General features: G+C 36.5%; 1 pseudogene; it reads left to right on the top strand.

The window, feature by feature from the left end:
- The window catches only part of LOC113900243, a 192,738-nt pseudogene that overhangs the window by 137,581 nt on the left and 27,511 nt on the right, over positions 1–27,646 (top strand).

Here is a 27,646-nt window from a genome sequence, read left to right as displayed (position 1 = left end):
TCACTTCATGGCAAATAAATGGGGAAACAATGGAAACAGTGACAAACTTTATTTTCTTGGGCTCCAAAATCATTGCTGACAGTGTCTGCAGCCATGAAATTAAAAGACCCTTGCTCCTTGGAAGAAAAGCTATGACCAACCCATACAGTGTATTAAAAAGCAGAAACATCACTTTGCCAACAAACTCCATATATTCAAAGCTATGGTTTTTCCTGTAGTCATGTATGGATGTGAGAGCTGGACTATAAAGAAAGCTGAGCGCTGAAGAATTGATGCTTTTGAAGCGTGGTGTTGGAGAAGACTTTTGAGTCCCTTGGACTGCAAGGAGAACAACGCTGTCAATTGTAAAGGAAATCAACCCTGAATATTCATTGGAAGGACTGATGCTGAAGCTCCAATACTTTGGCCACCTGATGCAAAAACTGATTCATTAGAAAAGCCCCTGCTGCTGGAAAAGATTGAAGGCAGGAGGAGAAAGGGACGACAGAGGATGAGATAGTTGGATGGCATCACTGACTCAATGGACATGAGTATAAGCGAGCTCCAAGAGTTGGTGATGGACAGGGAAGCCTGGTGTCCTACAGTTCCATGGGGTTGTAAAGAGTCGGACATGACTGAGTGACTGAACTGAACTAATAACAGAAATCAAATTGATTACATCCTTTGTGGCCAAAGATGGAGAAGCTGTATATAGTCAGCAAAAACAAGACCTGGAGCTGATTGTGACTCAGATCATTAGCTTCTGTTAGCAACATTCATACTTAAACTAAAATGAGCAGCCAAATAGAAAGGAGAGACAAGAAGGACTTCTTCAATGAACAGTGCATAAAACTAAAAGAAAACAACAGAAGGGGAAAGACTAGAGATTGCTTCAGGAAAATTGAATATCAAAGGAACATTCCCCCTCAAAATGGACTCAATAAAGGACAGAAACAGTAGCAACTGATAGATTCTGAAGAGATCAAGCAGAGATGGAAAGAATACACAGAGGAACTGTCCAAAAAAGAACTCAATGAACCTGATAACCATGATAGTGCAGTCAGTCACCCAGAGCCAGACTTTCTGGAATGTGAAGTCAACTGGGCCTTAGGAAGCACTGCTGTCAATAAAGCTAGTGGATGCAATGGAATTCCAATAGAGCTATTGAAAACCCTAAAGGATGATGCCAGCAAAGTGTTGCACTCAATATGTCAGCAAATCTGGAAGACCCAACAGTGGCCACAGGACTGGAAAAGGTCAATCCTCATCCCAATTCCCAAGAAGGTTCTAAACCTCAGACAATTGCACTCATCTCCCTTGCTAGTAAAGTTATACTTAAAATCTTGCATGTTAGGCTTCAGGATTACATGAACCAAGAGCATCCAGATGTCTAAACTGGATTTAGAAAAGGTAGAGGAACCAGAGATCAACTTGCAACATTCACTGGATCATGGAGATAGCAAGGCAATTCCAGAAAGATACATCTACCTCTGTTTCATTGACTATGCTAAAGCCTTTGACAGTGTGGATCATAACAAACTATGGAAAGCTCTTAAAGAGATGGGAATACCAGACATCTTACCTGTCTCCTAAGAAACCTGTAAATGGGTCAAGAAGGAACAGTTAGAACCCTATATGGAGCAATTGATTGGTTCAGGATTGAGAAAGGAGTACTACAGGGCTGTCTGTTGTCACCCTATTTGTTTAACATTATGCCAAGCACATTATGAGGTTTTAGCTAGTGGACAAATACACACATGAAAAGGGAAAAAAAAAAAAAAAGAAATACTATAACAATTGGAAGGGAAGAAATTAAAATTTCCAGCTTAGGAATGAAATGATTTTGTACCTAGGACATTTTTAAAAAATCTTACAGAAAAACCTATAGAATAAATCTGTGAATCTCATAGTTTTCCTATATACATGATTAATTTAAAAAAATGTACCTCTATACACGAACAAGCAAATTAAATAAAATTCTTTAAAATAATAACAACTATATTAGAATCAAAACCATTGCAACCTACCAAAAGTTGTGTTTTATTCCTGTATACTAAAGATACAAAACATTATTTAGATCAAATTTTTAAAGAAAAATTGTAAAAATGAAGCCCCATATAATGAGTATAGATTGGAATGGAAGACCCAATGCGTAAAAATGTCATTTTGTGTCAGATTAATCTATGATTTCAATCCAATTTTTCTCAAATATAATTGAGCATTTTCATGGAAATTAAAACTGACCCATAAATCCATATGAAAATACAAAAGGCCAAGAATAGAAAGGCAATGTTATAGAAGATGAATAAAGCCAGAAATTTTTCACTACCAGCTATCAAGCATTAATGAAAACTTTAGTAACTAATATTAATTAATATAGCAGGGTTTTAGCAAAAGGAAAAAAAAAACAGCTAGTGAAATAGAATAAGAAGGCCAGAAACATATGAATATATATCCAGTCACTTGATTTATGACAAAGGTGGCATGCAATTTAGTGGAGATAAGATGGTATTTTCTCAGTAAATGAAACTAATTATTTATCCATATGGGAAAAAATGAATTTAGACCCTTTCTTACAGCAAATACACATAGATATTCCATATAGATTGTATTGAATATTTCTTAATGGGAATATAAAGCAATTAGATTTTAATCAAAAACACAGAAGAACATCTTCATGACTTTGGGGTAAACAGAGAATTTTTAGCCAAACTCCAAAATGCTAACCATAAAATATTAATTGAAATATATTTAAGAATTTATGTTAATCAAAAGCATTAAAGAGATACATGGATTTGAAGAATGTATCTGCAAAATGTATATCTTACTAGAGAGGTGTTAAATCATGTGCAAAAGATATAAAAGACTAAAAATTTATAAGAAAATAAAGCTCATCTTTTTTAAAAAAAAACGAGCTAATGGCTTCAACACTTAATGAAAGAAATACTTCCATATCCAGTAAAAGTAAGAAAAAGTATTAAATTTCATTACTGTTGAAATGTTAAATAAAACTAATGTATCACTATCTACCCACCAGGATGGCTGAAATTAAAAAGATAGAAAATGCTGTGTGTTACCAAAAATGTGGATCAACTGAAAATTCTGATAAACTGCTGTGGGAAACACATTAGCAGAGGCTGCATAACGGTGACATCATCTACTTTAGCTAACCAAACATACTGTAGGATTTAGTTTATCAGTCCACTTGCGCTGTCGTCATGAAACAGTCCGGATGGCTTGAAACAATAGAAACTGTTTTCCTCACGGTTCTGGAGACTAACAGTCCAAGGTCAAGTTGCTAATAGGTGTCTGGTGAAAGTTTCCTTCTGGACTGCAGAGACCTGCCTTCTCGCTTTGTGCTCACATGGCCTTTCTTTGCATGTGGAGACAGAGAAAGATGTAAAGGAATAGCATTCTCTGGTGACTCATATAAGGATATTAATCCTTTTGGATCAAGGCCTCACCTTACGACCTCACTTAACCTTAATAACTCTTAGAGGCCCCGTCCCCAAATACAGTCTCACTGGGGGTTAGGGTAGGGCTTCAGCATATAAATTTGAGGGGGAGATACCCAGGTGGCACAAGTGGTAAGGAATCCCCCTGCCAAAGCAGGAGATGCCAGAGACACAGGTTTGATCCCTGGGTCTGGAAGATCTCCTAGAGAAGGAAATGGCAACTCACTCCAGTATTTCTTGCCTAGAAAATTCCATGAACAGAGAAGCTTGGAGGGCTGCAGTCCATGGGAGTCGCAAAGAGTCAGACACGACTGAGTATGCACACACCACACCATACAAATTTTTGGCCTCTAACATTCTGCTCCCCAGATTCATATCTTCTTCACATGTGAGTTATATTAATTTCATAACAATTGCTCGGAAATTCTTGACTCATTGCAGCATCAACTCTAGAGTCTCACTTAAGATGACATCATGGATTAGACTTGAGATCCAATTCATCTTGAGGCAAAATCCTACTGTAGTTGTGACTTTGTCAAACCAGGCAAGTTATGTACTTCCAAAATGCAATAATGCAAAAGGCATGCTGCTGCTGCTGCTGCTAAGTCACTTCAGTCATGTCCGACTCTGTGCGACCCCATAGAAGGCAGCCCACCAGGCTCCCCCGTCCCTGGGATTCTCCAGGCAAGAACACTGGAGTGGGTTGCCATTTCCTTCTCCAATGCATGAAAGTGAAGAGTCAAAGTGAAGTCGCTCAGTCGTGCCCAACTCTTAGTCACCCCATAGACTGCAGCCCACCAGGCTCCTCTGTCCAAGGGATTCTTCAGGCAAGAGTACTGGAGTGGGGTGCCATTGCCTTCTCTGACAAAAAGGCATAGACAGTCTCATTCTAAAGGGGAGAAGTTGTGAGGAAAATGGACCCTAAGTATCAGTAGGTCTAAAACCTAGCAAGGCAATTCCATCAGATCTTAAGGCTCCAGAATAATCCCCTTTGGTTGGATGCCCCCACCTTCCATGCCCCACCTCAACAGGAAGATGGGGGTCAAGCCCTCATGGCTCTATGGATAAGATATCACTCATGTGATAAGATTATGTTATATAACACAGATGAAGAAATTTTCCAGTGAAGAAAGTCCTCTCATCAGTTTACTTCAAGTTAATAAAAAGTTAGAATATTAAGTCTGAAAGTGAAAGGTGCTCATTCATGTCCGAATCTTTGTGACCCCATGGACTATACAGTCCATGGAATTCTGCAGGCCAGAATACTGGAGTGGGTAGCCTTTCCCTTCTCCAGGGAATCTTCCCAACCCAGGGATCGAACGCAGGTCTCCAGTCTGAGCAAGATCCAATTAGATGAGCCCTTGTAAAGATCTAGTGGTCAGAGTCAGGAAGAAGTCAGAGAGATTTCACATGTCAGATGTGCTCTCCTGTTGGCCTTAATGAAGAAAACAGTCACATTTTGATGAGAGTCACATGCTAGAGCATGCTAGAGCACCTGTGCAGAGCTGAGAGCTTCAGTCCTATAACTGCAATAATTGAATCTTGACAACAAGATTGGGCTTGAGCTTGGAAGAGGACTCCAAGCCTCAGAGGAGATCACAGCCTTAAATGACACCAAAATTGCATCCCGGTGAAAACCTGAGGAAAGGACCCAGTTCACCAACAGCAGGAATCCTGACCATGGAAATTTTGTTCTAATTTAGCAGATTGTAATTTGTGTTCCTTTAGGCTCCAAAAGGTGTAATAATTTGGGGCACAGCAATAGCAAACAAATACAAATGACTTTCCACATATCTTATTAATAAAGAGATGAAATCTGTTATAAGATGCATGCATATTTTCTAAAATCCCAATACTGTTATGTACAAATATATATATATATATATATATATAAATTCATGAAAACAGACTTGCAACACATAAATTTTAAAATGCATTATTTATTCCATTAAGAGTAAGTAGGTGGACTTAATGGAGAAGACAATGGCACTCCACTCCAGTACTCTTGCCTGGAAAATCCCATGGACAGAGGAGCCTGGTGGGCTGCAGTCCATGGGGTCGCTAAGAGTTGGACATGACTGAGCAACTTCACTTTGACTCTTCACTTTCATGCATTGGAGAAGGAAATGGCAACCCACTCCAGTGTTCTTGCCTGGAGAATCCCAGGGATGGGAGAGCCTGGTGGGCTGCTGTCTATGGGGTCGCACAGAGTCGGACACGACTGAAGCGACTTAGCAGCAGCAGCAGCAGCAAGTGGACTTAAAGTGTTGACATGGCTTTCCACCCTGCCTAACATAATAGCTTAACTTAAATAGTACAATGAACATTCATTCAAATATCAGGATTCAGAAGAAAGCCATTGCTTATTCTAATGACTAACCAAACAAACAGCAACAACAAATAGTGATAACTATGTACTTTATATCAGCACTTCATGACCCTAGTAGATTCCCTAAAACATTGCAACAACATTCAAAAAAGCAAACTTTACTTTTGTTAACAATTTGTTCTCTAATTTTTATTAATGCATTTTTCTATAAATAATTCATGATATCAAATTTATAGTGATTAACTATTCCTTAAATGCAATTTCAAAAAAGATTAAGTGAATGGAATGATTCTTCTGAAATGAGTCTGGTAGCTGCTATTATTAAAGTCACCTAAAAATTCACACTTCCAGTAAGTAAAATCTTGTCATAAAATGTTCAAAGGTTTTTTAAAGAAATAGGAAACAAAGTTTGTATTCTTGTGGTACAAACTATTAGTAAGGGTGGCAAGAGTCAGAATATTAGCCTTTCAAAAATATGTATATTTTCTACATAAATTATTTTATACACAAATTATCAATTCATGATACACACTCCAAAAAGTAAAGCTTGGCAAAATACTGCTGTTTGTAGAAATTATAAAAAGTAAGTTGAAGCCATATAGAGATCAGAATTCTTTAAAAGAATGAGAAACACCAGTAATAAACTTGAAGCTTAATTTTAAAACTTTCCCTAGCACTGATCAGATGGATAACCTAAAGCTAAACTATGTCCTTTTTTACTTTTAGACTTTAATTCTGAAATGTGAGCTCATCAAAAGTACTTATCTGGTTCTAATAAGAAAAACCTTTTTTACCCTATGTCTAAGTGTTGTTATCATGGGGAAGAGCCTCATGGGCTTGTGTGTAGTGTGTGAACCTGTAGCACCTGGGCACTTGGTAGGAATGCAGGCTCCCAGGCAGACTCGTGAATCAAAATATGTTTCTACAAAATCCCTAGTAGCTATGCACACTTTGAAGCAGAAGCTCACAATCCTGATTGTAGGTTAGAACCACCAGGAATCTAAACCACAAAACCAAACGAACTAAAACCAAAATATAAACAAACAACAGGAGACAGAAAACAACAACAAAACACCTAACTAATGATCAAGTCATTAGTTAATGAATGTTAATTAAACTACAGGTTCACTTATCTAGCATTGGATTCTGGCCATCTAGATATTTTAAATTTCTGCCAGATGATTCTAATGGTTAGAAGAGTTGTGAATCAATGTTTACAACCCACTAGTTAGAGAACCCAGCTATGTTCATGCACATTTCTCTCTAGACAATAGATTTCTGCATCTGAGTCACAGTGAAGATTAGGCCTTCTTACTTTATGGACAGCCCAGATACCAACTGCCTGTTTGAACTTCAAATAGTAAGTTCCCTGGGGCTCACCTTTGATCTATTTTTTTGGTCCATCCAAAAATAAATTATCGCACATCCTTGAAATTAACTGCTATTCTGGAATATAATTATATACTTCCGGTCACTACCTACACCATGGACTTTTTCTCACTATCTATAAAGGAAAAAGGAGAAGGCAATGGCACCCGACTCCAGTTCTCTTGCCTGGAAAATCCCATGGACAGAGGAGCCTAGTAGACTGCAGTCCATGGGGTCGCTAGGAGTCGGACACGACTGAGCGACTTCACTTTCACTTTTCACTTTCATGCATTGGAGAAGGAAATGGCAACCCACTCCAGTGTTCTTGCCTGGAAGATATCAGGGATGAGGGAGCCTGGTGAGCTGCTGTCTATGGGGTTGCACAGAGTCAGACACTACTGAAGCGACTTAGCAGCAGCAGCAGCAGACCAAATCTCCTGCCTATCCTTCAGCACCTAGCTCAGATATTTATTCCATGTACTAGAAAATGGTTTTACTTTTCCTCTTCCGTGTTTTTGTTTTCTTTTACTATCTTAAATTGCTCAGTATAGGTTATTTATCAGTCATATTGTTTCTTACTATACATGCCTTAATCTCTCCAGCAAAAGTGCCATTGCTATTATTGGTTTGGAATCCAATGCCTAATCATGAAAATCAATCATTCTTCCCTAATCATCAATGAATAAAACACTTTATAATATTTTTTAAAATAGTTTCTCTAGTGAATCCCATTCTTCTAGTTTTCTGCAAGTGTTTATTCCTTACCTGTAAGAAAAAGAAACACACTGTATACACTCCAAAAGTAGAATGTTTTGTTTCTATTTCAGAATAATTTGGGCAAACGTGTGATCAGAGGGCCTGCCCTAAGATACTGGATGATTGCATATAGTGCCATATATTGGTCCATATTTGGGGAACAATAACAGGAAGACCACACCATTTCAATAAGTCAAATGTTAGGACTGACTTAAACTGAAGATAAATGAACCTACATAAGCAATAAGAAGGTGTCTTTTACTTACAAGAGGCTCCAAAGACAGGCATTGATGATAGAGAGTCAGCAAGATAAATAAATCATCCTCCCTATCTTTTAGAAGTACCTAATTTAGTGAGTAAGACCCATAAAAAAATACTCAGTAACTTAAGATAACTTAGGGCAGCAAAACTATATTGTATGGAAAGTAAACACAAACTTTGGCAAACATCTCTATGCAAAATAAAAGGTTTAGATTAGGAACTGAACAACAAATCCCACTAGTGAACTTTTCCCTACAAAACTCAAAAGCCTTGTGGTTTATGGCACATTAGCATAAAACGGAGAATATTTGCACGGTAATCAAAATTTTAACACTGGTATTTGTGAACCTATTGTAGTTTAAAAGAGAGGTTCTAGTTCAGATTGCCTGGATTTGATAAATCCACCACTTATTAGCTGTGTATCCACAGTTAAGTTTCTTAACTTATCTGCACCTAAATTTCCTCATCTGTAAAATAGATATATCTATAAAATAGCCACTTATTGGTATTGTTTTAAAGTTAAATGAATTAACATACTTAAAGGGCTTAGAATTATACATGGCATAAAACAAGGGCTATAAAAATATTTGATATTTATCATTGCAATTATTTAGTAGAAATAATGAGTACCAACATTACTATAGAATTCTTTTTCCCACAATCCCCCTTTTTGGTAATCTCTTATGAATTATTTTCCTATTAACATTAAAAACTACTAACACTCCTAAATAATATTAAAATACTGTTTCTCTAAGCAAATAATAGCACAATGAAATTATATTATTTACATTAAAGTTGAATTTCTGTAAAAACTTCATAATTATACTTGCTGAATAGTCTAGCACAGGACTGGTATCACAATGTACAGAAACCTGAGATGGAAGTGTGAATGAATTAAGACTGCTCAGAAACATAAATATATGAACATAAAACCAATATAAATAGGAAAATGCTTTAGAAAGTTTAGGGTTTATTATTTCAAAAGATCAGGCTCAACAATAGAGAAGACCAGACTGGTGGTAGTATTTTTTGGCATAATAGAATAAAGGGAAAAAATTCTCATAATTTATCCATGCAGATCTTGCCCTTTCTGACACCTTAAAAGCCTCTGACAATTTTTCCTAATGTGCATTCTTGTGTAATGTTGCAATAGTACAATCTGAATCTTTAGATTTGATGACCAATATTTTATCCTAGTTTTCTTTGTGTCAAGTTCAGTATGGTAGATGAGCTAACCTCATTATATGCTGCATTATCAAAAGGTGAAAATAGAAGGCTGCTTCACAAAATCCATGAGCTTTTGAAATGCCAAAGATGAATTGTGTGGATAACTCATAAAGCAAGGGTATCTTAACATTAGCTGAGACTGTTTTGGAGAAAACAGATGATAGTGAAAGAATCCATCCCCTGGTCAAGAAAATGGTTGCGCTTTAATACAATAATAAATGTGTTTTTAAATAAATATTAATGTGTTCATTAATATTGATGGCAGTGAGTGTTGTATAAAAGTTGCAAGAATGAAAGCTTTGCTTTGAGACTACACTTAAACATTCTCCCATGTGTCTTATATTGTGGAATTAAGAAACCATTGGCTATATCTTGATTTTGACCTCTTTTTTATTACTTTGCCTTATCATGCATCCAAACTACTGCTGGTAATGCCTAGCTGTTTTCCTTAATATCTCAGTGGCAAATGCCTTTGCTATCCTTTTACACCCTTGTCAAACAAAAGTGGGAAAAGAAGAAAAAAAGATTTTAAAATATTCACGTACCACTCAGCTTTTCCAAGGTGATCCCTTTGAAGCTTAGCACCTTTAAAGTAACCAAAATCTACTGCTTAACTCCAGTTACATATTGGTTATGTGCAAGATGAGGCCCTACTTTGTTTTTCATGTCTATGTTATAGGATTGAGGCTGCAGAAGCAGCTGCACCCTGAGACATACTGCTCCCATAGCAGAAGAAAATGAGAGAGTCTGACTCACTTAATGGCTCCACTCAGATATGGAGTCAGCATTTCAACCTTTATCCCATTGACCAGATTAAATCAGATGGCTGTGTCTCATATCAATGGGTGAAAGATGGAAATCCACCCAAGGACATTCACCTTCACTCATATGGCGATAGGAAGATATCTCAGTCTCTTATGATGGGAAGCCAATAATTAGGAACAATAATACAACCTATCATATCTCACCCTTTTAATTATATAACATTCACTCCTTTCTATCTCCACACAAAATAAACACATTCTACCCCAAAGAAGACATCTCAAAAAATCTCAACCAACCATGAAATTAGACTCCAGTCCAGGATCCATGCTTATCTCTACATCATAAGTGCAACTTCTCTTAAATTAGAGCTGTGTGAACCATAAAGACAAGTTATTTCCTCCATGCACACCAACTATTTAGTAGCAGAACAGGAGTGTATTGATCTTAATAAACATTCTGCTAGAAAAGGAGAATAGGAAGCATAAAATAATTGGTACATAAGAAGCCTGAAATTATTTCAGAAACATTTTGAGAGCTCACCTACTCTGGGGATAGGGAACCTTCCAGGATCAGCCCTCAGTTCTCCTGCATGATGATATCACCAAGTTCTCTTGGTTACAGTTCCACCTCAAAAAGGTAGAAAAAGATCCTTTCTTTTTCAACCTCCTTTGACACATCTAAAGAAAGTATTAAATTGCATACCCTCTCTGGAGGCTAACTAGCATTAACAGGTGTATCTTGCCCATAGGAGGTTGGGAGATCAAGTTCTTTAATTCTTATATTTTTGTTTTGGTATGTTTTGCCATATTTTGGATTATGGTCCAGTCAAGGAGTTCTTTCAGCCTCTAGAATATTTATTTATATGATCTTAATAAGCTCCATGTTCCACTAAAGATGTGTATGATTCCTTATGAGATGCACCTTTTTCTCCCTAGACTTTACTGTCAATACCTTGAGACTATTAAGCTTCAGCAGAGAACCTGTTGATTTGCTGTTTTTTGTCTTTTCTGTAAGCCACCTTGTCCAAATAGATAGATTTTATGAAAGCCAATTTAATCCCTTTATGGAGCTGGATCATAAAGAAGATCAAGTGCCGAAGAATTGATATTTTTGAATTGTGGTGCTGGAGAAGACTCTTGAGAGTCCCTTGGACAGCAAGGAGATCAAACCAGTCAATCCTAAAGGAAATCAACCCTGAATACTCATTGGAAGGACTGATGCTGAAGCTGGAGCTCCAATACTTTGGCCACATGATTGGAGCCAACACATTGGAAAAGACCTTGATGCTGGGAAAGATTGAGGGCAGGAGGAGAAGGGGGCAACAGAGGATGAGATGGCTGGGTGGCGTCACTGACTCAATGGACATGAGTTTGAGCAAACTTAGGGAGATTGTGGAGGACAGGGATACAGCCAGCATGCTGCAGTTTATGGGATAGCAAAGAGTTGGAGAGGACTTAGTGTCTGAACAACAACATGGAGTTTAACTACAGCAAGTCACCAACTTTCTTAATTTGATCTTTGCCCTAGGCCAAACCTATCGTTGTTATTCAAAGCATTTTTCAACTTTATATTTACTAGTTGAAGAAAATAAAACTGTAGCATCTTCAGAACCTGCAAATCTCTTTCATTATCCTTATATCTTAGTTGTCTAAGCTCTTTCTTTTAATAACTTTTTTTAATGCTGCTAAAAGCAACCAAGTAACTTCGTCACACTTTGTTTATCAACCTCTTCATCTAAAATTGCAAGTTAATTGTTATGATTATTGGGGGTAAAGATAGGGATAAGGGATAGTTAGGGAGTTTGGGATGGACATGTACACACTGCTGTACTTAAAAGGAATAACCAACAAGGACCTCTTGTTTAGCACGTGAAACTCTACTCAACCTTATATGGCAGGCTAGATGGGAAGGGAGTCTGGGGGAGAATGAATACATGTATATATATGGCTGAGTCCACTGTTTACCTGAAACTATTGCAACATTGTTATTTGGCTATACCTGAATACAAAATAAAAAAATAAAATTGCAAATTTGTTAATATATTATCTGTCTTTCAAGTTATTGCATGAGACAGATTTACCAAATATACCACCACTCCACAAAGTTCCTTCTTTTTCCAGTCTCTTTTAAGAGTTTCTGCACTTCTAACCCTATAGCCCTGAAGCCAAAGCCACGTATTTTAGGAATCTTGCCATGGCTACATCCTGTCTATAGGTACCAATTTTTATATCAGTTATCTCTTTCTAGTAAGAGAAAACCAAACCAAACATGGTTAACAATGGAAAGATTGTGTGCTTGCATTGCATCGAATTCAGAAATCATCTCTGCTTCCTTTGTCTTTCTTAAGAAAAGTCTAGGATGAAAGGAGCCATGTGAAGGAGTCACAGAGGCAGAAGGAACTGTCACCGTTATAGGCTTTGCCCCTCTCATGGCAGAAAGAAAATGAGATAACCTAATAGTTCTTAAAGCTTCAGCTCAGACACAATGCATGCCAATTCTGGTCACATTCAATTGGCTAAACTATTAATAAGTCACATGACCAAATCCCCCAAACGGTCCTTTTTGTTTAGATATAAGCAACTAATTTCAAATAGTAGTACAATCTATCACAGCTCATTGTTTCAAAATTATGTGAAACAGTGTTGACACTGGATCCTAAATTTCCAGGCAGGGTGAGTATGTGTATTTATATAATAAACAATTATCAACCCTTTAAAAATATTTACAATCAAGTTAAAAGCTTAATAAAAACATAGTCTTATGTTTGTGAGGAAAAATCAATAGTTAAAAAAACCCAACAAATTGTGAAATCAAATACAAAACCTGAGTGCTAGGTGATATTCTTGAAAGGGAATCAGTCATCATCTCACTTGCAATAGATTAAGTTTTATCATTATCATGTAAATATGCAGACATATATACAGTTGAAACTGTACAACTCTCTTTCAAAAAAAAGACAGACTCATTCAGAATGAACAAATTTAAAAACTGCACCTTTGGTGACAAAGTATGTGTGGATCTTGCATTTGGGGATTTAGTAATTAAATGATACATATAGAAGACTAAGAATTGATAAATAAAAAAACATATTTTTCCTACAGAAAACCTTAAAAAATTCAAAATGTTCCAGATGTTTAAAAAAAATGCATATATTGTGTCTCCCAAACAGATGTGCCATAGACAGAGCATTCAGATCTGGATTAAATGAATCTTGTCCTAAGTAAAGGAACTGCAGAACTCTCGTTCCTGTACCAGCTGCCTCAGCCGTTAACAGTATTAGCAGCTAATGGAAAAGGTGACTTAGATGCCTGAGCATGGGCGGAGCACCTGTGGGGTTTACTCCACTCTTGATAACCACCACTAAATATAGTCTTTACATATTTAACATAAACTGAATGTAGAATGCAACAAAAGAGCACACTCAATTATATCAAATTAGCATCTGAGTATATGTAATCACAGAGTTTAGACCAGAGTTATTAAGCTGTCCTTTGTAGCACAGTGACAACGATTGAAAATGATCCCACAGTATAACGTAAGGGGTTTTATGAATGCACAGTGGCATCCTTTATAATGTTTGGATGCTGACGCTGGATTTTTACAGAATATTTCCACATATGCAGGCCTGCGAGGAAAGAATAGGCTTCATCTTTTCTAGAGTCCTTTCTGATAATTTAAAATGTTGCCGTCTGACAAAGTTTGTATTCTTAGGACAATTTTAGATTTAGAGGAATAGAAGCATCAATGGAGATGAAATTCACACCACCTGCATCTTCAAAGACAATAACAACAATAACACTCTAAAGATCCCAAAGTTAAAGTATTGGTAACCTCCACCAATTTTCCCCAAATGCCAAACAAAAAACTACATTTCAGGACAAAGGTAGCAGAAAGAGAAGGTATGGGACCACGAAGTCTGATTTGCTCTTTCAACCAACCAATGAAATAAATAGCTGCAACATTTAAGTGATGCTCCTCAAGGATGTCAAAATTCTCACCTGGACAGAGGCCCAATTCTAAACTCATTCACAGATTAAAGGAATTGATGGTTCCTCCTTCATCTTTAATAGGGTACAAAGGAAAGCCATGGCCAAGGGCTGCGAAACCCACCTGACATATTGATACTGATGATACATGCATTGTTCTTTTCTCTGCAGATTAGCCTCTTCTTTACAAAACTGCAAGTGCCTTGAGAGCTAAAGGCATTTTTCCAACATTGCTGCAAGACAGAAAAAACTTTGGAATCAGGCAAACTTGGCTTTGCATTTTGGCTCTTCCATTTACCAGTTATGACTTTTCTAGTTTCCTCCTCTGTGAATCGGATACAATCATTGTGTTGGATGTCTTTTTTCCCATTCTTACTCCACCTGTCTTTGCCCTCTGGGGCTGATAATTAAAGACTTGAATGCGGTCCTTTCCCTCTGGCTTCTGGTTACCTTTCACCACTGGGTCTTAGAGGTTGAGTGGCAGAGGGAAGCGCACGAGGAGTGCTTCACAGGGTCAAGAGGCCTGGTATATTTTGGCACCTGAAAGGTGTGTACCTCCACAACAGCCCTTGCTCTGTCTTTAAATTTGGCAACCACTCTCTCCTCTCATGGGCTTCCCTGGTGGCTCAGACTGTAAAGAATCTGCCTGCAATAAGGGAGACCTGGATTCAATCCCTGGGTTGTGAAAATCCCCTAGAGAAGGGAAAGGCTATCTACTCCAGTATTCTGGCCTGGAGAATTCCATGGACAGAGGAGCCTGGCAAGCTACAGTCCATGGGGTCACAAAGCGTTGGACACTACTGAGCCACTTTCACTTTTCTCTCCTCTCTAAAGACTAAGGATGGCAGAGCCACCCATGCCCTTACAGAGTTTGGATTACCTAAATTCTGCCTGACCCTTTGAATTAATCTCTGTGTTAATTAATTGAATAATTTTAATTTAAATGTGGCATGTTTCCTTTGAAGATGCTGATAGAGCATTACATTCCTCCTGAGATCTTTTAAAGATACTAAATATTTGTATATGTTTTATCCTTAATACCTAGGACAATTATTGACATACATTGATTAATTTTTAATGAATCAGTTAATTAATCAATTAAACCAAGATTGGATAACATAGTTTGGTTTCAGAAATACCAGTAAAATATATATGCTAATGATGGATCCAAAGAACACAGATTTTCCTCCTAAAAAATTAATCATCTGCATGTAGCCAATACATGCTTCACATCAAGAAGATTATCTATAGATTCTTAGATGAGCCATAAAGTCCAAGGTCTTTGTCATCTCTGTTTAATAAAATAGTCCAGAATTACTTGTGCAAAATTTACTAGAGAGTATTCTGCCTTTATTTAGAAAACTTACCAAAAGTAATAGAACATTATCAACATCAGTATTGAAAGTTCAAGTTCATATGGACAACCTGTGACTGATTCTCATAAACTTTGAGATCTGTGATATTTTATCCCAGTTTTAACTTAAGAGTCAGAGAACTTTGTCATTGCCATATTTAACTTCTAGTTTGAAAACCTTTTCTCAATTTCAAAAAATTACAAATTTGTTTCTACTCTGTTGTTTCCCTGTATAACCAGAGTCATTACATGATTTCTATCTTATCTTAATATCCTATAGTAGATGCTATGTTAGCTTACTATCAAAAAATTGACTAAGTGAAGTAAGCCAGACAGAAGAAGATAAATATCATATGATATCACTTATATATGGAATCTTAAAAAGAATGATACAGATGAACTTATTTACAAAACAGAAACAGATCATAGACATAGATAACAAACTTATGGCTACTAAAGCAGGAAGGGGTTAGAGAAATAAATTAGGAATTTTGGATTAATATATATAAAATAGATAACCAACAAGGACTTACTGTATAGCACAGATAACTATACTTGTTATTTTGCAATAATCTATAGGGAACAGAATCTGAAAAAGAATATATATATATATATATATATATATATATATACATACATATCACTTTGCTGTACATGTAAAACCAAAACATTATAAATCAACTACTTGAAAAAAATAAGTAAGTAAATTGAAAAATAAAGAAAACTGAGAGTTGAGTATTGGAACTTCAGTTTTCAGTTTTTAGTATTGGAACTTTAGTTTTTAAAATTTATGTATAATAAAAACTCTTCTGTTAAAAGTAATCCAAATTTTTCACAAGACTTATAGCTCATTCTTTTTTTGTCATTCTGTAACTGCAAATGCATTATAGAAAAGTCAGTAAGATGATCCCTTTTTCTAATATATTTCATTATCTATTTTATAAGTCATTACATGGAAAAATTTTGTCCTAAAAAACCTTAAAGTCAAAGTGAGATATTAAAAACCCAAATAAATTATAAAATAATTACTTAAGTTATTTTTTAAAAGAAGTGATATCCTTAACTAATCATAAGATGACTTGGATCACAGATAAAAATTTTAGATAAATTCTATGTGAAAATATTTCATGACCACATATGAACTGAAAAAATCACTGAGATAATTGACTTGAGCTGCAAAAATTGAAATTTTATGTGTCAATAGACAGACCAATATTTAATACATAAATTTTGCCTTTCATTGATGGAGACCTCCACCTTCAGTATTGATATGTTCCCTTTTGTATGAAAACATGGTATCCATTGCTTGAAAGTTGGATGAAGTTCTTAAAAACAGAAGACATTTAATTCTATAAAAGCAACTTCTCTTTAGCAGCACCTAGTCTTTCAAAATTTAAGAAAATATTCGAATTCGTCATATTATAATTGATGATCATTTTCATTGTTTATCAGCAATATGAGTCAATTTTTTTCTGATTATACCCCTTAGAACTTCAACTGAATCTCTGGGACAAAGTATCACCAATGAATTGTATAGAATCCACCAATCAATTTTTATTAATTTCTGGGTCGACTTTCTTGATAGTCTTTCACATTAGAAGAAACGAGCACTTTAAAACCATATACAGTGTTAAGAATATACAGTTGAAGAGGAAACAGTCTCTGTTTTTTAGGAGTAGATGACTTTATGCAGAAAAATTAAAGCAATCTCTATGATATAGGGCATGTGCTAATAAACGTATTAATTTTTTAATGGTGGCAGCAAATAAATTTTAATATTTGTTTTGAGAGAATAACATATGCAGGAGATGGCAGAGTTAAAGAGTCAATAGTTTTTCAAAAAAGTGAGATGCTTTACTGGAAAGGAAAATACAATAATCAAAGTCATAGAAGCTAAAAAATGTGTAGTATTAGAGAAACTCAACAAGCATTTGTTATTTACAGAATGTGTAATAGTAAAGTGGCAGAAATGTAGAACATTTGGTAAGGACTTTCAAAGGTTCACTAAAGAATTTTAACGTTATTTTCTAGGCAATAGGAAGTCATTTGAAGATTTTTGAGCAGAGAAGAAACAAAAGGCAAGTTCACAGAAAATATCACTAAGAAGAAAATTTATTAGAAGAGTATATTCAGTTCAGTTCAGTCACACAGTCATGTCCGACTCTTTGCGACCCCATGAACCACAGCATGCCAGGCCTCCCTGTCTATCACCAACTCCCAGAGTTTACTCAAACTCATGTCCATTGAGTCAGTGATGCCACCCAACCATCTCATCCTCTGTTGTTCCCTTCTCCTCCTGTCCTCAATCTTTCCCAGGATCAGGGTCTTTTCAAGTGAGTGGAAAAGTAAACTCCTATAATAAATAGATCCCATAATACTGGCTCAAACACAGTAACATTTTCTTTCTTTTTCCTGTAACAGCACAGGGCAGGCATTCCTGATAGAGCTGAGGAATGGGAGAGGCTCTGCCACATTCACAGACACAGCCTATAGTGGCTCTTCCATCTTCAACAGGTGTCTTTCAAAGACAGAATAATCATCTCTTTCCATCTCCAGGGAAGGGGGAAGGGAAAGCAAGAATCAGAATGCAAAGGAATTTATATGGAAACAGATATGATAGCGGCAGGCATTGCACCTACAAGTATTCCATCCTAGAGTCACATCATCATGTGGCCTGTTTAACTAAAGAGGAGGCTGAAAATTCAGTTGTGTGGCTGGGCAGTTCCATCCCTGGGGCAAACCATGGAAGAAAAAGAGCGCAGATTATCCTGAACAACCAACAGGTGGCATTACAGATAATGTAATACTAGTATCTAGCTGTTAATACTAACAACTCTGTTTTTTACAGTAAAGTGAGCAAAAAGGGGCTTCCCACCTCTTTGGTGATTTCTTTTGATTTCTCTTATCCAATCGTTTTGTCAATAAAATTATCAACACTGCTTTCAATCTCAACTCTCCTGTACCCTCCACATTCCACCCAATCTCATGGTTAGAATAAAACTATACTGGCAATGATTTTTTTGGATATGACACTAGAAGCATAGCCAACAAGAACAAAAACAATCAAAATGATAAAAAATCTAAAAAGCCAGTGTGGAAAAATTAAAAACTGTATTTGTAATATCTAATTGAAGAGAAAAACTTTGCAATTAGACACTCATTTCAAAGCTTAAATTATATTATTGTATTTACAAATATAACAAATTTTATTATTGTGCAAAATTATCCTGTATTCCCCTAAAAGGGTTATACATTGCAACCCATTCTAGCTGTTTGTAGAATATTCTTGTGGTTTGCCACATGGATATGGCATGGATATCAGGCTTACTCTGTGACTTTCTCTGATTAATAAAATATGAGGTGATTAGACAGAAGGATTTAAGAGTCCTATTAAGGAGTCCTGGGTTCGATCCCTGGGTTGGGAAGATCCCCTGGAGAAGGAAATGGCAACCCACTCCAGTATCCTTGCCTGGAAAATCTCATGGACAGAGGAGCCTGGTGGGCTGTAGTCCATGGAGTCACAAAGAGCTGGGCACGACTGAGCAACTAACACTTACTTACTTAATATGGTAAAAAATAAATGTTAGTATAAAGTTGATAGTGATTTTTTAATGCACATAACCTAGCAAATGCTGACTAACTTATTAGAACAGCTCTCATTTTATAGAGTGAGTATATTGATATGAGGGGCTTCTCTGATAGCTCAGTTGGTAAAGAATCTGCCTGCAATGCAGGAGACTCCAGTTCTATTCCGGGGTTGGGAAGATCCACTGGAGAAGAAATAAACTACCCACTTTAGTATTCCTGGGCTTCCCTTATGGCTCTACTGGTAAAGAATCCACCTGCAATGAGGGAGACTTGGGTGTGATCCCTGAGTTAGGAAGATCCCCTGGAGAAGGAAAAGGCTACCCACTCTTTTGGCCAGAGAATTCCATGGACTGTTATAGTCCGTGGGGTCACAAAGATTTGGACAGGACTGAGTGACTTTCACTTTCTTTTTTTCATATTGACATGTAAATTTTGCAATGTGAATCTCCTCATGGAAATAACCCAAACTTAAGATATCACTCTTTTGCTGAATAAACATCTCATTGACATAACATTACTATGATACATATTAAATAGAACAGAGATAGTTGATGACAGAAAAACATAAAAGATTTCTCAAAGGAAAGCAATCTCATTCTTGAAGCACAGAAAGCATTCCTCATTATTTCTATTCTTTTTCAAATTCTACCAGCCTTAAAGATGAACCAAAGTCTGAATTTACTGTACCCTTGTCATTTACAGCCTGCCAGGGCTCTTCATATGCTGGTTTGATTGTGGTTTATTTTTCCCAGTGACTTAGCATTGCAGCATCATCGTTAGTTCCATTCACTGACTTTTTTTCTCCCTATTTTTCGTATCTCACCCTGTGTTAAGTATAACACAGACTCTACCAAATCTTTTCCCTCTGCAAATAGTTTGCAACTCAGTCCCACTCAGGAATGGTTATTTTCGTGATCCTTGTAGTTTCTTCATCTTGTTTCTCATTAATTTCCTATCACTGACTCTTTTTGGTTTTCCTGCAGCAAATTAACAAATGCAATGAAAATTATTTACTTCATGATTCTGCAAAGGAATACAGACTATCAGTCAACTTACTGTTATGGATGACTACTTCTTTTGAAAGAGGATAAATATCACTTTATCTGAAAGCGTTTGAAAATATCACAAAACATCTAAAATACTCAGAACAATATAAGCAATATCTATGAATGAGAAGGTGCTATTAAATAAATCAGTAGCAGATATTTTTCAGATGGGGCATAGTACACAAGCTTATTATCTTATTGGAAGTCCTTTGCAGTTAATTACGGAGAAGGGAATGGGACCCCATTCCAGTACTCTTGCCTGGAAAATCCCATGGACGGCGGAGCCTGGTAGGCTGCAGTCCATGGGGTGGCTAAGAGTCGGACACGACTGAGCGACTTCACTTTCACTTTTCCCTTTCATGCATCGGAGAAGGAAATGGCAACCCACTCCAGTGTTCTTGCCTGGAGAATCCCAGGGACGGGGGAGCCTGGTGGGCTGCCGTCTATGGGGTCACACAGAGTCGGACACGACTGAAGCGACTTAGCAGCAGCAGCAGCAGCAGCAGCAGCAGCAGCACTTAATTAATCTCATTTTAATGATCTTCAATTATCATTCTATCAAAGTCTATATGCTTTCTACTTAGGCACACTTTGCTAAGTGATAACATATTCATTGTTTTTGCCAAAATAATAAGACTTATACATTTAAAAATATATTTCTATAATAATGTATACGAAATAAAATTATATGGCTAAATACATATTCTTAAAAGAATTTTGGAATAGTACATATGAGAACGTTAAAAAGTGGCTGTGTTTGTAGAAAAGTTATATTTTATGCTTGTTTATATTTTCCAATATATTCTATAACAACTTTTCCTTGTATGCAAAAATGTGCTTCTGATATTGCACTAACACAAGTTTGTTTTATCTCAGTTTATAACATTTGAGGAGTGTTGCTGTCCTACAGCTATGTTTTATAAAATTTGTGTTTTACAACAGTTTATGTTTTACAAGTCCTCATCGTATTCCCTAAATGTTAAAACAGATTATTAGAAAAAAAAATGAAAGAAAGTTTTTTTCCCCTTAACTTGGCAAGATTTGAGTTCTACCTAAATAATTATGCAAACAAAGAGGTTTCATTCACAACTTCTAAAACCGGACTTTTGAGGTAAGTCTTAACTGGTAAAAATAATATTTCATCCATAATCTAGATACTCCATTCCAGATTAATATATCCACCATCAATAATTTACCTTATTTACGTAAATAGTTCTATAATGCCTGTTGATAATTATCAACTCTTGCTTTTCTCTAGAGTATAATTTTTCACTTATTTTGTCACAGATCTAGTGATAAAACCTGATTATTTAGTTACAAATTGTTCAATATTCTAAGAAGCCTAAATCTTTTAACAATTTAATAATTATGCTAGCAACATGAGTTCACCATCAGTGTCATCTAAGCAACATTCTGTATTAAAAGCTTTAGCTCCCATTTTATTCTGGACAAGTAGAATATTACAGATGGGTTAATCCCCCTTCTTTGTGTATCATGTTAACTCCAATTGCTAATTTAAAAGAATAAAAGCTAACTGTCAGAAGTCATTATTTATACCCACTAATAGGGAGCAAAGTTTTATTTACCCTTTGAAATTATACAGACTTCCTTGAGAAGTCACACACGTGCACACACGCACGCACACACACACACAATCAAAAGAACGTGTCTCCCCCTGAAAATCTTATCTGATAATAAACTTTCCTAATATTTTCCTGCTAAAGATTAATAAACTTCTCTTGAAACTTATATCTAATTTATGTGACTTTAAGGGTCATGCTTTAATAACAATGATGAAACACGATTATTACTTCCTAATGCTGAAATTACAGTTTTTACATTGTAAATTTTTCCTGCTATGCGCCCTGTGGCACTAACATCTTTATCACTCCATGTGTTTCTAGTTTTAAAACCTTTACCCCTGCTGTTTGAAAAATATTTCTCATTTTCGTCCCCTATGGAGTACAGCAATCCCTAAAGGCAAAGCCATTACTGATTCCTCTGCCTCTCCCAAACACGTATTGAGATCACCAGTGCTGCTCCCACTGCCTCATTGGCTTTTGGTAAAGTATGCAAATGAGATGTTCAAAATACACACTTTTTGCAACTGTGCAAGTTCATACTGATTTATAAAATGGGCAAGCTATTAAAGTGACTGAAAATGTCAGCAAGATTTATGCATGGGTGACAAATTGTATTGGAAATGTTCATTTTTAACATGCTGCCCTAGGTTTTTTTTTTTTTTTTTAAACAACTTAGATATTCCCTGTGATACATTTGTTTTAAGGCCATTTTTTCCCTCCCCAAACATACTTTTGACAGTGACTTTTTGACTGGAAAAATAAACAGCGCTACTTCACAATCACACAATTGTATTTTACCACAGAAAGCAGTATTTGGAAGATAGAATAAATTTCCTTTTGACACCCATTTTCCCCACGTACCATTAGTTCACTATGGTTAAATAGTTTCCCTTTATAACAGATAACTTGAATTGCATACATAAATATTTCATCACTGAGATATAAAATTATGTAACTATCAAAAGAATTACCCAGTTACCTCTGAGGAAAATATTTCATTCATATTAAAATGCACAACCTAGGGAACAAAAGATAGGAGTGACAACTGGCATATGTCTTCTGGAGTTTATGATTCCATCTTTGGAAAATTTCATGTGAAAAATGGGCTAAGCAATATTCACATGGCTTTTCTCTGTTATTTGTGACTCTGTTCCAGTATTCTCCAGCTCTGTTTAGGATTTAACCAGGCAGATGCGGCATTCTTGTCAACCCAAGTGTGGTCTTTGGTCAGAGGTCTTGATATTTTATACCTCTGAATGACAGGCATTCATTCACTAAATGAAGCAAAGGAACAGAAAACATAATAATAAAGCCAGCTTACACAACACTGTTAAGAAATGAACTAAACCATACTGGCAGACTGCAAGACATATATACAAACAGAAAAATCATAAGTGTGATACAGCACTATAACAGAGGAATGGACTATAAAAGTCAAATGCAGTAAACGAAGAACTATCTATGATTAATTTTACAAAGAGCAGATCCTGTCAACAGTATTATGTAGTCTTTCTAGCTGGAAAAGTTTTGTATTAGAATTCTAATTCTACTTTTTATATTCAGATCAGTTTGTACCAATACTATTATTGCAACTGATTTTCCTAATTAGTTCATTAAGTTGCATAACAATTGGTTTACAACTAACAACTCTTCTCAATGTTAAAATGGTGAAGATAAAATTGATTTAAAACCCACTTCTGATCATTCATTCTTGCACGTCCGCACGTCCTGGTGTTTGATGAAGCCCTCCGTCTATGGCTGCCAGCCCCTCTGCCCCGTTTTCATGGAAGTGCCGTGGCTGTTTTTGCTTATTAAAAAGAGTTAGCATTCTGCACTGTACTGAAAAAATCCAAATGCTCTTAAAAAGAAAAAGAAACAACAAAAAACCATCTGCTTTTCATCAAGGGGCGCCATCTTATAGCTTAGACTAAAATGAAGGTTTTAAGATAAAGAAATAGAAGTTATGAATATGCAAAGATTTCTGAGGTAAAGATGCAGCTAGAAAACACTTGGAGAAATTATATATATATATATATATATGTCATTCTTTCTCCTAAAAAACTATTTCACTTTAATAAAATAAGTGCCAGTTGTCAGACATTATTGTTCAAATATTTTCTGCTTAATGGAGGTAAATAATGTTTTATGTTAATGCTGAAATAACTTCATGTTTCCCCCTAGATTTTTAACTTTGCTTCCATGACTATTAGACTCCATCAGTCTCTTTACAATAGTTGACTTTGCCTTCAAGTTATTATCAAGAAACATACATTCCTGATTGACAGTCGTTCCCACAGAAACAGCTTTACCCCAGAGGATACAAGAGGGAACAGTCAAAAAAGAGGAACAAAGAGTACATTTAAGAACATCTGGTATAACATTGAGAAAATCTGTCTACAAGACAAGCAAAGTCCATCTCCTTCCCTCATCCCTGCACTGAGATGCATTAGAGGAGTAATTTATGACAAGTGGTTCAATCAGAAATTTAACTCATAAAGCCTACAGTTAACAGGAAAAAAAGAAAGAAAGAAACACATATACTTGCTCATATATGCATATGTGTATAAAATATGACTATATGGATATGTTTAACAAGAGATTATTCTACAATCTCATTTGAGTTCGTTGTCATCCTTAGAGATTAAATAAAACAACATGAAATAAAAACTCTATGACACATGTTGAGTATAAAAGGGGGCTTCTGACTTTGCATTCAAGCTATTAATTACATCATCTAATACAGTTGGAAATGTCACTATTTTACTCACTGTGTTGACTCCCCATCCAGAAGGCTCATATTGATTTATTTCCCTAGTAATCACTTTTTATTTGCAGAGTTAGCTTTACTAAATCAAAAACAAACTGGTCTAGTTGAGGAAATACTAACTGAGCATCTAATAAATTGACCTAGGCTGTGGGAACACATGATTAAAAAGGCAGGCTTCCCACTTCTGAGACAGTAATGTGTAACAATGAATAGACTGCCTAGGCCATCACTTAAGATAAAGTTCCACTGCCAAAATGTTACTGCTAAGTGGCTTCAGTCGTATCCTACTCTGTGCGACCCCATAGATGGCAGCCCACCAGGCTCCACCGCCCCTGGGATTCTCCAGGCAAGTACACTGGAGTGGGCTGCCATTTCCTTCTCCAATGCAGGAAAGTGAAAAGTGAAATGAAGTCACTCAGTCATGTCAGACTCTTCCTGACCCCATGGACTGCAGCCCACCAGGCTCCTCTGTCCATGGGATTTTCCAGGCAAGATTACTGGAGTGGGGTGCCATTGCCTTATCCTACTGCCAAAATAGCCACTGTTTATTAGGGGGTGAAATAGTAAGGGAGCTTACCAAGAGTTAGAGCTTTGGTGCTATCCTTTTCATATCCAAGTGTAGTCTTTTGTATAAACTGGGGGATCTCTAATGAAAAAATCTATTTTATATTTAGACTTCATATTTTTTTTTCATGTAACAAACTTCTACAGCTTATTCTCTAGCGATAGAGGCAAATTTTTAATTTCTGTATAAACTATTCCCAGATAAACAGGCCTTTTAACTAAGTCTCGCCCCCTAACACTTATATCATTCTCATTTATCTTTTGAAATCTCAGCCTTGATGTTATTGGATAGTAAAAAGGCTGCAACGGGACCCCTGTCAAAAGACAATTTTCTTCCTTGAATGATAAGCAATGGAACATGTAAGAACAAAAAGCCAACTGATTAATGGCATGCAATTCATCTACAATTATCTTGCCCATGTTACACAGTCATTGTATAGATTGGACTAGATCATTAAATTATGTGACAGCAATCAGCCATCTAACTTTAAAAGAGGTGGGAAGAGCCAATTTAAAAACTTAATATCTCAGGATGATACAGTAGCCTGAGAAAACCAGCCAATTTAGAGAAAATTACCATATGTACCAACCAGAATGATAGATGTGAGCCTTAGCTAAGCATTTGTCCCTGAACTGATGATGTTTGGAATTCAGTAAAGAACTCTGTGCTTCTTCAATATGTGTTCTATAATCACAGTGGTCCAGGGCAGCAAACACTTATAAGAATACAGACTTCAGGAGGATATATGTTTTCATGATAACTCTCTACCCTCTACAACTTTGCTGGGAATTTAGAATCATATTCTGAGATGTGAAGATCAAGATTGTCTAGTGTTTTTCCAAGCTCAATGCTTAGTTGTGCCTCTTATGTATTGTGTCTTTATTTGATATATGTACGTATTAGATACACATTCTACAAAATCCATAGCATGAGGTTCTTTTTCAAAATGGGATCAAGGGGCTTCCCTTGGCTTAGTTGTGAAGAATTCACCTGCCAATGCAAGAGACAAGGGTTCAATCCCTGATCTGGGTAGATCCCACATGCTATGGAGCAATTGAGCCCATCTGCCACAAATATTGAGTCTGTGCTCAGAAGCTACAACTACTGAGCCCTTGTGCAGCAACTTATGAAGCCTTTGTATGCTGGAGTCCATGCTCTGCAACAAGAGAAGTCCTCACAATGGAAAGCCTGTGCATCGCAAAAGAGAGTAGCCTTCACTCTTCACAACTGGAGAAAAAGCCTATGCAGCAATGAAGACCCAGCATAGCCAAATACATAAATAACAAGATAAGATCAAGAATTTTAAATAACAGTAGTAAGGTCCAAAGTGAATTGGATGGGGAACACATGTATACCTGTGGTGGATTCATTTTGATATTTGGCAAAACTAATACAATTATGTACAGTTTAAAATTTAAATAAAATAAAAAAAAATAATGTAACTATTTATTGGCTGGTGCCTCAGATGGTAAAGCATCTGCCTAAAATGCAGGAGACCCGGGTTCAATCCTTGGGTTGGGAAGATCCCCTGGAAAAGGAAATGTCAACCTGCTCCAGCATTCTTGCCTGAAAAATCTCATGGTTGGAGGAGTCTGATAGGTTACAGTCCATGGGGTCGCAAAGAGTCGAACACGGATAAGCGACTTCACTTTCACTTTTTCACTTTCATTTATTGGCAGACAGCAGATATGACAGTAGTCAAGTGAAATGTTAAGCAAGTAAAATATATGTACCCCATCTCATTCTTTCACATAAAAAACATTATCGAAAGCATAACTTCGTGCCAGACATCATAGTAGGTACTAGGGATTCAGAAAAATGGGGACCTAACAGACCTCAGAAACCAGGGGGGAGACAGAATCTGTCATTTCAGTTGACTCGGATAAATGCTTCACCATGGAAAAGAGCATAGTGGGAGCACCATGATGAAGGGAGCACACTGCAGGGAAATCTAGCATAAGTTACCTTGACAAAGAATGCCATCGTGTCACATGAAGTATTATAAAAAAAGTTCTTGCTAGGTTACAACAGTACGTGAGCCAAGAACTTCCAGATGTATAAGCTGGATTTACAAAAGGCAGAGGAACCAGAGATTAAATTGCCAACATCTGTTGGATCATAGAAAAAGCAAGGAAATTCCAGAAAAACATCTACTTCTGCTTCAACGACTAAGCTAAAGCCTTTGACTATGTGGATCACAACAAACTGCAGAAAATTCTTAGAGATGGGAATACCAGACCACCTTACCTGTCTCCTGAGAAACCTGTATACAGGTCAAGAAGCAACAGTTAGAACTGAACATAGAAGAACAGACTGGTTCAAAATTGGGAAAGGAGTAGGTTGAGGCTGTATATTGTCACCCTGCTCATTTAACTTATATACAGAGTACACTGAACAAAATGCCAGGCTGGACGAAGCTCAGGCTGGAATCAAGATTGTAGGGAGAAATGTCAAGTACCTCAGATGTGCAGATGATACCACTCTAATGGCAGAAAGTGAAGAGTAACTAAAGAGCCTCTTGATGAAGGTGAAAGAGAAGAGTGAAAAAGCTGGCTTAAAACTCAGCATTCAAAAAACTGAGATCATGGCATCTGGTCCCATCACTTCATGGCAAATA

Source organism: Bos indicus x Bos taurus, chromosome 2, assembly GCF_003369695.1.
Source record: "Bos indicus x Bos taurus breed Angus x Brahman F1 hybrid chromosome 2, Bos_hybrid_MaternalHap_v2.0, whole genome shotgun sequence".
In the NCBI taxonomy this organism is placed as follows: domain Eukaryota; kingdom Metazoa; phylum Chordata; class Mammalia; order Artiodactyla; family Bovidae; genus Bos; species Bos indicus x Bos taurus.
Note: the sequence above shows the minus strand (reverse complement) of the source record. Positions and strands in the feature narration are given on the sequence as shown.